A 13,589-nucleotide genomic window follows, 5' to 3' on the forward strand; every position below is an offset into this window, starting at 1 on the left:
CTATCTTTCTTGTTGTGAGCAGGCCTTGGTCCTAGAGATTTCTAGATTTAGCTAGTTAGCAGTTAGCCACTGCTTTTAGCTACTGTCTGTAACTACACCATCAATACAAAAAGCCAGCTAATATAGCTATTTTTTTGTTTAGCATATTACTAATAATTCATTATAGTATAGAAGATGTTTTATGAGTGTATTACTGGCTCTTAAAAGTGTGCAATAGAATTGTTTTGGATTTTTTCCATGACATTTTGACAGCTAATATAGTTATATTTCTTGTGAACAGGCCTTTAGCCCAAGAAGTCAAGATTTAGCTAGTTAGCCACCACTTTTTTAGGTGCTGCTTGTTACTACATCATTACAAAAAGCAAGCTAATATTGCTAATAATTCATTATAGCACAGATGTTTGTGTGAACAGACCTTTAGACCAAGGAGTCAACATTTAGCTAGTTAGCAGTTAGCCACTGCTTTCAGCTGCTGTCTGTAACTACACCATCATTACAAAAAACAAGCTAATATTGCTATTTTCATGTTTAGCATATCACTAATAATCCATTACAGTACATAAATGAGTGTATTACTGACTCTTAAATGTGTGCAATAGGATTGTTTTGAATATTTTTCCTTATCATTTTGACATAACAGCTAATATATAGTTATATTTCTTGTGAACAGGCCTTTAGCCCAAGGAGTCAAGATTTAACTAGTTAGCAGTTAGCCACTACATTCAGGTGCTGGTTATCTTTTTTGTGGTGTGAACAGGACTTTATCCCAAGGATTCGAGATTTAGCTAGTTAGCAGTTAGCCTCCACTTTTAGATGCTGCTTGTAACTACACCATCATTACGAAAAGCAAGCTAATATCACTATTTTTTTTGTTTAACATATTGCTAATAATTCATTATAGTACAGAAGTGTGTTTTTTTTCTGAGTTGGCTCTTGAAAGTGTGCAATAGGATTGTTTTGGATATTTTTCCCTGGCATTTTGACATAACAGCTATTTTATAGTCATCTTTCTTGTTGTGAACAGGCCTTGGCCTATAAAGGGGTCAAGATTTAGCTTGTTAGCAGTTAGCCACTATACACCATCATTACAAAAAGCAAGCTAATATCGCTGTTTTCTTGTTTAGCATGTCGCTAATAATTCGTTATAGTACAGATGTTTTATGTGTGTATTTTTTTTCGTCCACTGGCTTTTAAAGTGTACAATAGGACTGTTTTGGATATTTTTCCCTGGTATTTTGAGATAACAGCTATATATAATTATCTTTCTTGGTGTGAACAGGCCTTTAGCCTAAGGAGTTAAGATTTAGCTAGTTAGCAGTTAGCCACTTCTAGGTGCTGCCTGTAATTACACCATCATTACAAAAAGCAAGCTAATATCACTATTTTCTTGTTTAGCATATTGCTAGTAATTCATTATAGTACAGAAGATGTGTTATGAGTGTGTTTTTTTTCTTGGTTGGCTCTTGAAAGTGTGCAATAGGATTGTTTTGGATATTTCTCCCTGGCATTTTGACATAACACCTATTTTATAGTCATCTTTCTTGGTGTGAACAGGCCTTGGCCTATAAAGGGGTCCAGATTTAGCTTGTTAGCAGTTAGCCAATACTGTAACTACACCATCATTACAAAAAGCAAGCTAATATCGCTGTTTTCTTGTTTAGCATGTCGCCAATAATTCGTTATAGTACAGAAGATGTTTTATGTGTGTATTTTTTTTCTTCCACTGGCTTTTAAAGTGAACAATAGGACTGTTTTGGATATTTTTCCCTGGCATTTTGAGATAACAGCAATTATATAATTATCTTTCTTGTTATGAACAGGCCTTGGCCTATAAAGGGGTCAAGATTTAGCTTGTTAGCAGTTAGCCACTACTGTAACTACACCGTCATTACAAAAAGCAAGCTGATATCGCTGTTTTCTTGTTTAGCATGTCGCTAGTAATTCATTATAGTACAGAAGTGTGTTTTTTTTTCTGAGTTGGCTCTTGAAAGTGTGCAATAGGATTGTTTTGGATATTTCTCCCTGGCATTTTGACATAACAGCTATTTTATAGTTATCTTTCTTGTTGTGAACAGGCCTTGCCCTATAAAGGGGTCCAGATTTAGCTTGTTAGCAGTTAACCACTACTGTAACTACACCATCATTACAAAAAGCAAGCAATATCGCTGTTTTCTTGTTTAGCATGTCGCTAATAATTCGTTAGTACAGAAGATGTTTATGTGTGTATTTTTTTTTCTTCCACTGGCTTTTAAAGTGTACAATAGGACTGTTTTGGATATTTTTCTCTGGCATTTTAAGATAACAGCTATTATATAATTATCTTTCTTGGTGTGAACAGGCCTTTAGCCCAAGGTGTTAAGATTTAGCTAGTTAGCAGTTAGCCATGCTTCTAGGAGCTGCCTGTAATTACACCGTCATTACAAAAAGCAAGCTAATATCGCTATTTTCTTGTTTAGCATGTCACTAGTAATTCATTATACTACAGAAGACGTCTAGGCTGTCTTTTTTTCTCAATTAGCTCTTGAAAGTGTGGAATAGGATTGTTTTGGATATTTCTCCCTGGCATTTTGACAACAGCTCAGAATAGCTGCTAGTACAGTGTGTCCTTGTGGTGCTAATTTGCTAATTAGCATAATTTTCCTGCAGTAACGGAGTTATTGAATACATGACATTCATGGATCCACTGAATTCCCTCAGTTTAAACTAAGAGACAGTGAGAAAAGTTTAAAAACACTTTCAGAGGTGTTGCGCTAACTGGGTAGCTGGCATTAAAATAAATGTGAATGCTACGGCTTAGCTTTCTTAAGGAATTGAAGTATTATAGCTCAAACTTACATCAAGTAAGATTGCGTATATCAGTGAAATTTTTCTTTTGTGTTTGAGAAGGAAAAACATGCAGGTTTGCGAAGATCATTGTCTCAGAGCAGACCAGTAAATACAATGCATTGTGGGTGCTGTTTCAAAGCGCTGACTCTGGCAAAAAAAAAGTAAAGTGGGTGGATTGACTTGGCATAATCTCAAATCTTCTGTTTTCATAGGTTGCTTGGTAGCGCTCTGAATTGGAGGGTATTTCGATTCAGTGGACAAAGACAGAAGGAAAGCAAGATGGGGGTTGGGAGAAGACGAGTATAACAAAGGGAGCATGAAAAGACCTGGATGGCTGTTTGCGTGACCTATAGTTGTCTGAACACTTGGAAAGCAGCGAGAGGTTTTGAAACGGGACGTAAATTCTGTGGGTGTGCCTGTCATGTGATTCAAACAGGTCCTCTGTTTACCTGCAGGCCTTGCCAGAAGTTGCCCTGCTTGTTTCATAGCCATTCTGACCGAAACACTTGAGCGTCTCTGTTTTTTCCAGGGAGGTATGTGTGCGGTAAACATCACAGACTTACAGAAAGCCTCGCAGAGCTTGAGATTGTGTTAAGATGCTAGAATTCATAGTAAAAACATACTGTATCTGGATTTGCTGTAAGTGTGTGTTCCTCAGCACTGTGTGGGCTCAGTTTGTTCTTCTTTCTTCTTACATCTGCCTTTTGGCGCTCAACCACCCTCTCGTTCTTCATCTGCAGCGCAAGGCCACAACAAAAGAGGACCTGAGTGCAAGCAGCTGGAAGGAAACTGCAGTCTCTCTGTCACTGTGGGAGAGACTCACCTGGTTGCTTTTCTCTCGCTCTTTCTTCTTTTATTCACACTTTTTCTACTCCTGCCAGGTGTTCTTTGCTTTCATCCCCCTGAATATTTTCTGTGGAACTGGTAGCTTGTTCTTTTTATTAATTATACATAATATGAAAGGCAATACCACAAATATATCTTTTATTCTGTGTATATAACTTGGAAAATAGTGTTCAGAAGTAGACGTACCGCCTTGTATGTTTTTATGTGTGCAGTAGTTTGTAAAGTAAGCATCAAGAAAATGTTATCTGTTGTTTTTACACTTATCTTATCATGGTTTAGTTGTTACTCTTGCTGTTTGCTGGAGACAGACATGGAGCTGATAGCGAGGTTCACCAGAGGAGATGTCTCTGCTTTACTGCTGATATACAGTCTGTTTGTCTATAAATTGTTTATATATACAGTGGGGTTCAAAAGTCTAAGTCCACATTAAAAATCTAGAATCAAAATTGTTGAAAGTGTTTTATGATTTGGAAAGAAGCTTGTGCAGCTCAAACGCTGCTGTCATTAAAGCAAAAAAAGAGACCAAATACTAAGACATTCAAAAACTTCACTCAAAATATGCTGATAATATAGTTAGTAATGACAATGTAGAAACAGAAACTATATAAGTAGACTTACGTTTACTAAGTTTGATATGTTTTTGAAAAAGGTTTTATGATGCGTTTAATAAAAAATACAGAAAATAGTAATATTGTGAAATATTACAATTTAAAATAGCTGTCAAATCAATTAATCGCGATTAATCGCATCCGACACATACATGAATATAATTCAGAAATATTTGTATGTGTATATATTTTTATGTATTTTTAAAATATATAAGAATTGTAAACAAAAACTTTTATTTTGTATGTGATTAATCGCGATTAATCGATTTGACAGCCCTAATTTCAAAACAGAATTTATTCCTATAATGCAAAGCTACATTTCCAGCATCATTACTCCAGTATTTAGTATCACATCATCCTTCAGAAATCATTCTGATATGCTTATTTGGTGATCAGTAATGTAACTGATGGTAAAAAGCCATGCTCGTTTTCAGGACTCTTTGCTAAAAGTAGTCATTTCCTCCAAAACAACCCCAAATTTTTTGAACGTTAGTGTATGTATTGATCTCTTTGTAGTCTTTGTCTTTTAGGGAACTTCCAGATCTATATGTCATACCGTTTTCTCTCTCTGTTTCTGTTATGGAATATATGTTCCTGCTTTTATAGCGAGAGAGGAATGTTTAGAATAGCTGGGTACTTTTTACAAGGCCTCTCTCGCTCTCTGTTTCTCTGTCTCTCTCTGAAGGTCTCTGGCCTGTGGTGAATGTGGTTAACTGCTGACTCAGACGAGGGAATAGATAACCAGGCACTAAAACATTACAGCAACAGCAGACGCATATACAAACGCCAACCCCTTCTCACCCTTTCCCACACACATGAGCGAATCTCACATGAACATGTCCAGGTCATATTTTGGGTTTGCTTTCGCTACATATTAGTGTTGTTAAATCGATTAATTGCGATTAATTGTAATTAATCAGCTTTGAAATAAGTTTGTGTTTTTTAAAATATTATTTTAAGCATTTTATACATGTATGTCTGAGTACACAAACATATATTTTAAAAACATATATTTAATATATATATTTATATATATATTTGTTGTATTGAAAATGGCTTTTTTTTTGTAGTGCTGGGCAACGATTAATCGCGATTAATCGCATCCAAAATAAAAGTTTTTGTGTACATATGTGTGTGTACTGTGTATATTTATTATAAAGAGACGCACATACAGTATATATTAAACATATTTGCATGTGTTTACATGTATATATTTATATTCATATAATTTCTATTATATATAAATATATTTAATATATAAACATAACATTTTTCTTAAATGTATACATGCATGTGTGTGTATTTATAGTTACATAATAAATATACACAGTACGCACACAAATATTTATGTAGACAAAACTTTTATTTTGGATGTGATTAATCGTTGCCCAGCACAACTTTTTTGCATTACGATAATTAGAATTGTAATAGAAAATGTGCTTAATTTTCAAATAAAATAACATAAAAATGCAGACTTAAATTATGCTTTATTTTATATAAGCAAAATATAATTTCTTATAAAATGTATGCAAATAGTTTTGTTTTGTCATAATTACTATTACTGTAATGCATTATTGCACATATATATATATATATATATATGTATATACACACACACACACACATATATATATATAAATATACACAGTACACACACACACACACACACACGTTTGTTTTTGTGAATTGTGGGGACTTTCCATAGACTTCTATAGATTTTATACTGACCAAATGATATTGGAAAACATGTTTGCATCGTTACACTTTCAGATAAACATCATTTACTATTTTTAATAATTTTTTAACATTATTTAACATCAACAATTTCAGGTTTTACTATCCTGGTGGGGACATTTGGTCCCCACAATGTAGCAAAAACAAGTACACACACACACACACACACACACACACACACACATATATATATATATATATATATATATATATAGATATATACACACACAACTTTCATTTTGTTTCTTTTTGTTAAAATATATTCAATTACACTGTCATAACGTTTCATAACACATTAAATAATTAAGACTAACAGGTAAAGTACAATATAATGAATATTTAGTGTAATATTTCACGAAATGCTCTTCTCTAGACTTTTTGCCATTATGATAATTAGAAATGTGATGGAAAATGTGCTTATTTTTTATTAAAATAATGTCAAATTGTAAACAGTCTTAATGGGCCTAAAATAGGCTTCTTTTCCTTTAGCAAAGTTTTTGTTTATTTCCTTTGACTTTAAGGAAGAATATGACCTTGGCATGTTATTGACAGGCTTCATGTGATCCACCTATAAATATTGTTTTTACAGTTCGCTGTTATTTCGTGTCTGGCTCAAAAATGACATGATGTTCTTGTACCAATCAGAGTTTACAAGATTTATTGTGTGTGGATTTGCTGTACTTTGGCCTGCTGTGGAACGAGTTGTTTTAGGAAGACCAAACCCTTGGTAAACATCCCCTGACTGTTCGCCTTAGCAGCCAAGCCTATTCTTTCGAATTTGTTCGTCAAACTGTTTTGATGTACTCTGGAACTAATTAGAAACTTTATTAGTCTGATAAGTCTTGTGACATATCAGACTGCGAAGGTGATAAAGAACGAGCACGGCAGGAAGCTTAGCACGTGGCAAATTTAAAGCCCTCCGATCGCAAAACAACAGCACATGTTTGTGTTTTCTGAGAATTTGCAAACTTGCTTCAGCTGTTTCCTGTTTTCTGTTTAACAGCGCACCGCAAACCTGTGACAGCTGAGAAAGAGAAAAAAAGATAGAACGACCACAATGGAAGACGTGCTGTGCTGCAACCTTGTAGCATTGTGTGAAACAGTCTGAGTGTTAAGCCTGAACCTTATCACGACAAAACTGCATGCACGGTTGTGCACTTACACTTCTCTTTGCGTTTTTAAAACAGATGTCCATTTTGCTATTGAGCAATATTAATAGTCTTATAAGAGCTCGATTTGTATCTCAATAATTCCTTCCTGCAAGCCAGGGACGGTTTGTTCTTGCATTTGACAGCACCAAATATTTCATTTTATCGCAAAATGCGCAACACTCTTCCTCTGCGGTTATATCTCGAGCAAAAACAGTGTTGTTGTGTAAGTTAACACATCATTTGGTTCCCCTAAATGTCAGCTTTCAGCTCCAGACTGTTTTTCTTTTTTTTTCGTGAGACGAGCAGCCTTGACCCAGAAAAGCAGCTCACTGTTATCAATGAGTAACATGGGGCATTTTTTCATGCCTCTGAGACCGATTAGTAACTAATTTACTCAGACGGTTCAATTAATTCACCCTGCAAGCGCAGCACAGCCTCAGATAAACAACATTTGCGCAGAGCTGTATTGGATCCCAGTACAGCCTTGCTGTTTGCCATCTCAAATGCTGCATTTCTGACACTATATGACTGAACTTACACAAATAAATGTGCAGAATGCTGTGAACCGCACTTGTGAAAGCTTTGACGCAAATGTGCGTAAACCACATCTATTCCCGAGCCTCTGTCGATCATAACATGTACTGGGCAGCTGTGATTGTAATAGCTGCCATAGCGACCAGGACTGATTGCTTTAATGTGCAGTGATTACTGCAGTGAAGAGCATATTACATGCGTGGGAGATTGGGACTTTCAGGGCTTATAAGCTGCTATGGAGCAGCAGGAATGACGCCAGCAGGTCAATATGGTAAACACACATTTATGAGGTTTCATATCATTGGCCTGTATGTACAATGGAGTCTGTAAGCCTGAGACCACATTAAAAATATGGGATATAATATGGTATATAAACCCCACTGCCTTCTTCATGCAAAATAAATGTCATGTGGTACGATTTCAAAACAATATATATATATGGAGCTCTGAAGATTTTAACATGGTAATGGATACTGTTAATGTATTTCGTCTTGGTGGAAAATATCTTCTACGCTGCTGCAGTTGCCTATTGCTGATGTTATAGATTATTGCTGCTGCTGCTGCAAGTGCAGGAACTTGCTACTACTAGTACATACACTGATACAGTCCTGTGAGTATTTAAAACATTCAGGTTCTGCACAAAAAGCATATGTAACGACCTGTAGCAGATCTATACAGGTGGAGCTGGGGAGGTGGAGGGTATCAGAGGATCTCTGAAAGCGTGCTGCAAAATGCTCCAGTGGCTTTTACATGTAAAGCAACAAGCTCATTGGCTGCATATGCAACATGAACCAGCTTGTGCCAAGCAGTTTAACGCTGTGGATATTGTCCATTTGCGATAACGACCTATCGGGCTGCACCATCTGGAGTTTCATGACAGAACTTGGCAAATATATATATATATATGAAGAGTTCAGATGCAAAATCAGCTAAAAGCCATCTTGGTCAAAAATGAGATAATGATACTCCTGAATGCTTCTGACACATATTATACGTCCATCAAATACTTTTACTTCAAACTCACTAAATTCCAGCCTCAGCCCAATCAGAAGTGCCAGTACTTACCTATATATATATATATATACAGTCAAAAGTACAAAGGCAGCACTCTGATATACTGCATTAAATTTAGCCCTCAGCCAAAACTATTTGCTCTGGAACAAATAAAAACACCAAAACAGTATTATTTATTAAATTATAGTGGATTTTGGTGTCCGTCAAAACACTCGCTGTGAGAAATACCATAGTGGATTGATACAAACAGTGAAAAGGTTGGAGTTCTGTTATCACTAGAATGTCATACTCCTCTCGGCCAATCATATTTAAGGACTAAAAAGGACTGTTTATAGATATATATATATATATATCTTTGAAATTTTTGAAAATATGTCATGTGGTGCAACTCGCCTAAAAATAAAGATATTTAAAAAATAATTCATATTATATCTCATGTATATATAAACTGTTTAAAATAATGTTTATGTTGTGTACACCAGCATGTATTTAAGGTGTGTAGAAAATGTTTTTTTATTTCTCTTGATGGTTACACCACATGACATTTTTAGTCATTACGTTTAAAAGTTTCTTGAAAATGGTATAAAAGTTTCACTAATATGAATTTTAAAAAATTACCTTTCTAAGAGCTTGCCACATTTATTAAACTAGACTTTTAAAAGATTTAGCCTCTAACCAGTCTTAAGTCACTGGGGAATATTTGTAACAATAGCCAAAAATACATTGTATGGATCAAAATTATTAATTTTTATTTTATGCCAAAAATCATTAGGAAATTAAGTAAAGATCATGTTCCATGAAGATATTTTGTAAATTTTCTACTGTAAATATATCAAAACTTAATTTTTGATTAGTAATATGCATTGCTAAGAAGTTCATTTGGACAACTTTAAAGGCGATTTTCTCAATATTTTCATATTTTTGCACCCTCAGATTCCATATATTGAAACAGTTGTATCTCCGCCAAATATTGTCCTATCCTAACAAACAATACATCAATGGAAAGCTTATGTATTCGAAATTCAAAGAAATTGTATTCAATTTCGAAAAATTGACCCTTATGACTGGTTTTGTGGTCCAGGGTCACATTTGTCATTGATGCCAATATATTGTAATTTTGAATGGATATACAATTTTTGTATTAAAACAAGAAGCATTTTCACATGTGATCTCAGACTTTTGGACCCAAATGTGTGTCTAAGTAGCACAGCACAGGCTACGTTTACACTAGTGCTTTATTTATATATTTATTTTTAAAAAGCATAACTTTTGCTACGGTTACGCCTATCATTTACACTGCTCCAGCATTTTATACCCTCGAAAACGGAGACTTTCGAAAACGCTGCAGACCTTTACTTTGAAAACTTCAGGGTTGCGTTTCAGTGTAAACGGACCAAGTCGGAGACTTTTAAAAGTGTAGACAAAGATTGTTTTCATTTTAAAACACTGTTTTAAAACGAAAACGCACTGGTTTAAACAGAGCCACAGTGTTTTAGTTTTGGTTCTGATATGACTTGAGTGGAAAAAGTGGGCAACGACCAAAATGTGTATGTTGGCGTGCAGTATGCGTGTGATACGCCCAGAATCTGTTCGCTTTTAGTCTGGCTTCATTTCTATAGTCTTAAATATGCAGTTACTCATATATGACTATATATTTGGACACACTCATCACGCAATGCTTCATACCGCCCTGCTCTTCCTGGCCTAGTTTTCATTGCCAGACCATGAGTGAAATCCCTTCTGCTACTGACAAACCCCTGTAAATCTGTCTCCCTCTCTCACACACATGCATTCCTTCTCCTCTTTCATGGCAAAGCTCTTGTTTTTCTACTCTCCTTCTGGCTACTCCTGCAGGCGTGCTTATTATTATGGTGGTTATATTCAGTTTGCTCTCATTTATGGAGACCGCTGTGTGTTAACAGTGAGGTGTGTGAGTGTGTTAACCTGCCTTTTAGTGCACGTTTAATAGTTCGCTTCTACCCGTAAGGCTGATTCCAAGATGTGGGAGGTTGCGTGAGAGCGGTCTAGTTTTTCCATCACGAGCGATCAAGTGGTTATCTGTCTGCTTACAGACACACAAACACATATATGTGTGTATTATATATACATATACTATGTATATTATACACATACACAAATGCACACATATATATTTACAAATAAAGCTCATATTCACAAAACTAAGATTCTTTCCCAGATTCATCATCAGTGGCTGTGTGGCAGCTTGCGTCTTGATTGACAGCAGTAATTTTAGTACACAAATGCCTTTGAGTTGCAAAATTTTTTAATTTGTATAATTGGTTCATTTTGTGAATTGAAATGGGCACACCTGATAGGAAGTTGAAAGAAATTTAACATGGCCACACAACAGAGAAATTTTATTAGAATGTCACATGGTGTGACTCACCAAAAACATACAAAAGATATTTATGAAATAATAATTAAAAAAAAAAAAAAAAGAGACACTCAGTAAGACTCTTAAAATATCTGATCATCTGATCAGATCGAAACATAAAAGATATTTATGAGAAAATAATTTGTGATATTTGCAAAATGTTTTTTACCTTAATATAATAACTTAATACTTTATAATACCCTAATATTTTACCTAAATGTACTATTTTTAAAAACCTTGTTAAAATGTGTCAAGATGTGTACACTCACATGTATTTATATTATAGTGTTTTAATAGATGAGGCCTATTATTTTATTTAGAAAATTATTTATATTTGGAAAGCTTTTGCCCACCAAATCAGTCATGTTTTGCAACCAACATGTAAAAAAAAAAAAAAAAAAAAAAAAAAAAAAAAGATTTTTCATGTTTTTAATTTATTCTCTTATGCTCATCAAGGGTATCTTTATTTAATAAAAAATACAGAAAAAAATTGTAAAATTGTGAAATATTATTGCAATTTCTAATATTGGTTTCCTATTTTAATACACTTTAAAATATGATTTATTTCTGTGATACATCTTATACTTTTTTCAGGATTCTTTGATGAGTAAAATGTAAAAAAAAACACCATTTATTCAAAATGGAAAAATTGCTTTTCTAGCAATATAAATCTCTACTATCACTTTTTATCAGTTTAACACATCCTTGCTGAATAAAAGTATTCATTTCTTTAAAAAAAAAAAAGAAAAAATGTACTGATCCCAAACTTTTGAATAGTAGTGTATATTGCAACACTAAAAGTCTATTTTGAATAAACACTGTTCTTTTTAACTTTTTATTTATCAAAGAATCCTGAAAGAAGGTTCTTAAAAAGGATTGATGAGTATAAGAAACTATTTTAAGACATTACAAATCTTACTGATCCCAAACTTTTGAACGGCAGTGTACATTTTGTACATTGTTGTTGAATCATCATAGCTATTGCTTTAGCTTAGGCTAACAGACTGAAAGTTGTTGTGAATAATAGCGTGCTGAACGTGCTGTGGTACAGCTGCGCCAGCAGAAAGTTTGTACCCAGGCCTTGTTGCCTGTGCATATACACACGTCAGTCTCGCCCTCGTCCTGTTTTTCATGCAAAAAGCAGGAATGTGCTCTCTCACCCTTTGAGATTGCGAAAGAGGCATTGTGACATTCACTGCAACAATCCCTGTGTGACTCACAATCAGGGGCTTCTGTTGCCATGGTGTTGCCACGGCTTTTCTGAAAGCCGAAAGAACCTCGAGTGAGTCACAAATGGAGAAACTGAGCTGAAGTGTGTGTGTTGTGTGACCATAAGATGGGGTTAAACTTTCCACTATTTAAAGTCCCAGCCTCAGAGGAGGCAAAACAGCAGTGGATTTATTGATTTATTTACTGTATATTATGCTGCTGCCACACAGATCTAATATAAACTTGATTTCTCTCCCAGTTGTTTACCTTCAAAGACAAAACCAACTGTTTTTGTAACTCATGTTTTTAACATTAACTTGTGTGTATTTGACAGTTTAAGCGCAATAAGACATGAAAGAGAACTTAGTTTAGTACTCGCATGCCGTGTGGCAGCCGCTTTCTGTGTGCGCTCAGAAAACCGTATATTAGAAGTTTAACCCTTTAAGACCTAACGGCGAAATAGGTCATTTTCACATATTTTGTTTATTTAACTGTCAAATTCTAACAGAATGTGCAATTTTCAAGTGCAAGGTGTCATTTTTTTCAGAAAACAAATGGCTTTTAAAAAAGTACAGTTATTGACCATTAGTGTTGTGTGGTGAGTTTGTAAACAAAATTGAAATAGACAAAAAAAAAAAACAGGAATAAATGTTTTGATTTTTGTAAAAAAAAAAAAAAGATAGAGAAATCTTGATTGAAATAATCGAACACTTCATACTTGAATATTAAACTATATTGCATATATACAAGTGTTTTTGTGACACTGGGTTGCACAGTTTTCACTTTTTTTGTTCATGCAAGCACACATATGCTGAACTCATGGCAATTCGTACATATTTTACGAGGTGGCTAATTCGTACGAATTCGTATGACCTCACTCGTACGAATTGATACGATTTTAGCTAAAACGTATGTATTTTATGAGTTGCACAATACGTATGAATTTGTACGAATGCCCTACACCTAACCCCGGCTCTAAACCTACCTGTCACTGGAAACGTACGAATTTGTACGAGTGAGGTCATACGAAATCGTACGAATTAGCCACCTTGTAAAATACATATGAATTGGTCGTAAGATAGCGTTACAAAGTCTCACTCAGCCTGCTCCCAAGTCTCATCAAAAATCATCCCAATCGCCTTTTGTGCTGTTTACTCCTCCTTTGCCATGTTTTTGTTTGTTTCGTTTATTATTTTACGCAATGCAAAACTCAAATGCGCTCCATCTCTCTCCGTTCAAAATCTTCCTTCCCGCTCTCCCGGAAATCTGCCA

General features: G+C 34.8%; 1 protein-coding gene across 3 annotated transcripts in view; it reads left to right on the forward strand.

The window, feature by feature from the left end:
• Positions 1–13,589, forward strand: part of LOC127164619 (podocan) — a 132,335-nt gene that overhangs the window by 62,521 nt on the left and 56,225 nt on the right. The window lies entirely within an intron of this gene.

The sequence above is a fragment of the Labeo rohita genome, chromosome 4, assembly GCF_022985175.1.
Source record: "Labeo rohita strain BAU-BD-2019 chromosome 4, IGBB_LRoh.1.0, whole genome shotgun sequence".
NCBI lineage: Eukaryota > Metazoa > Chordata > Actinopteri > Cypriniformes > Cyprinidae > Labeo > Labeo rohita.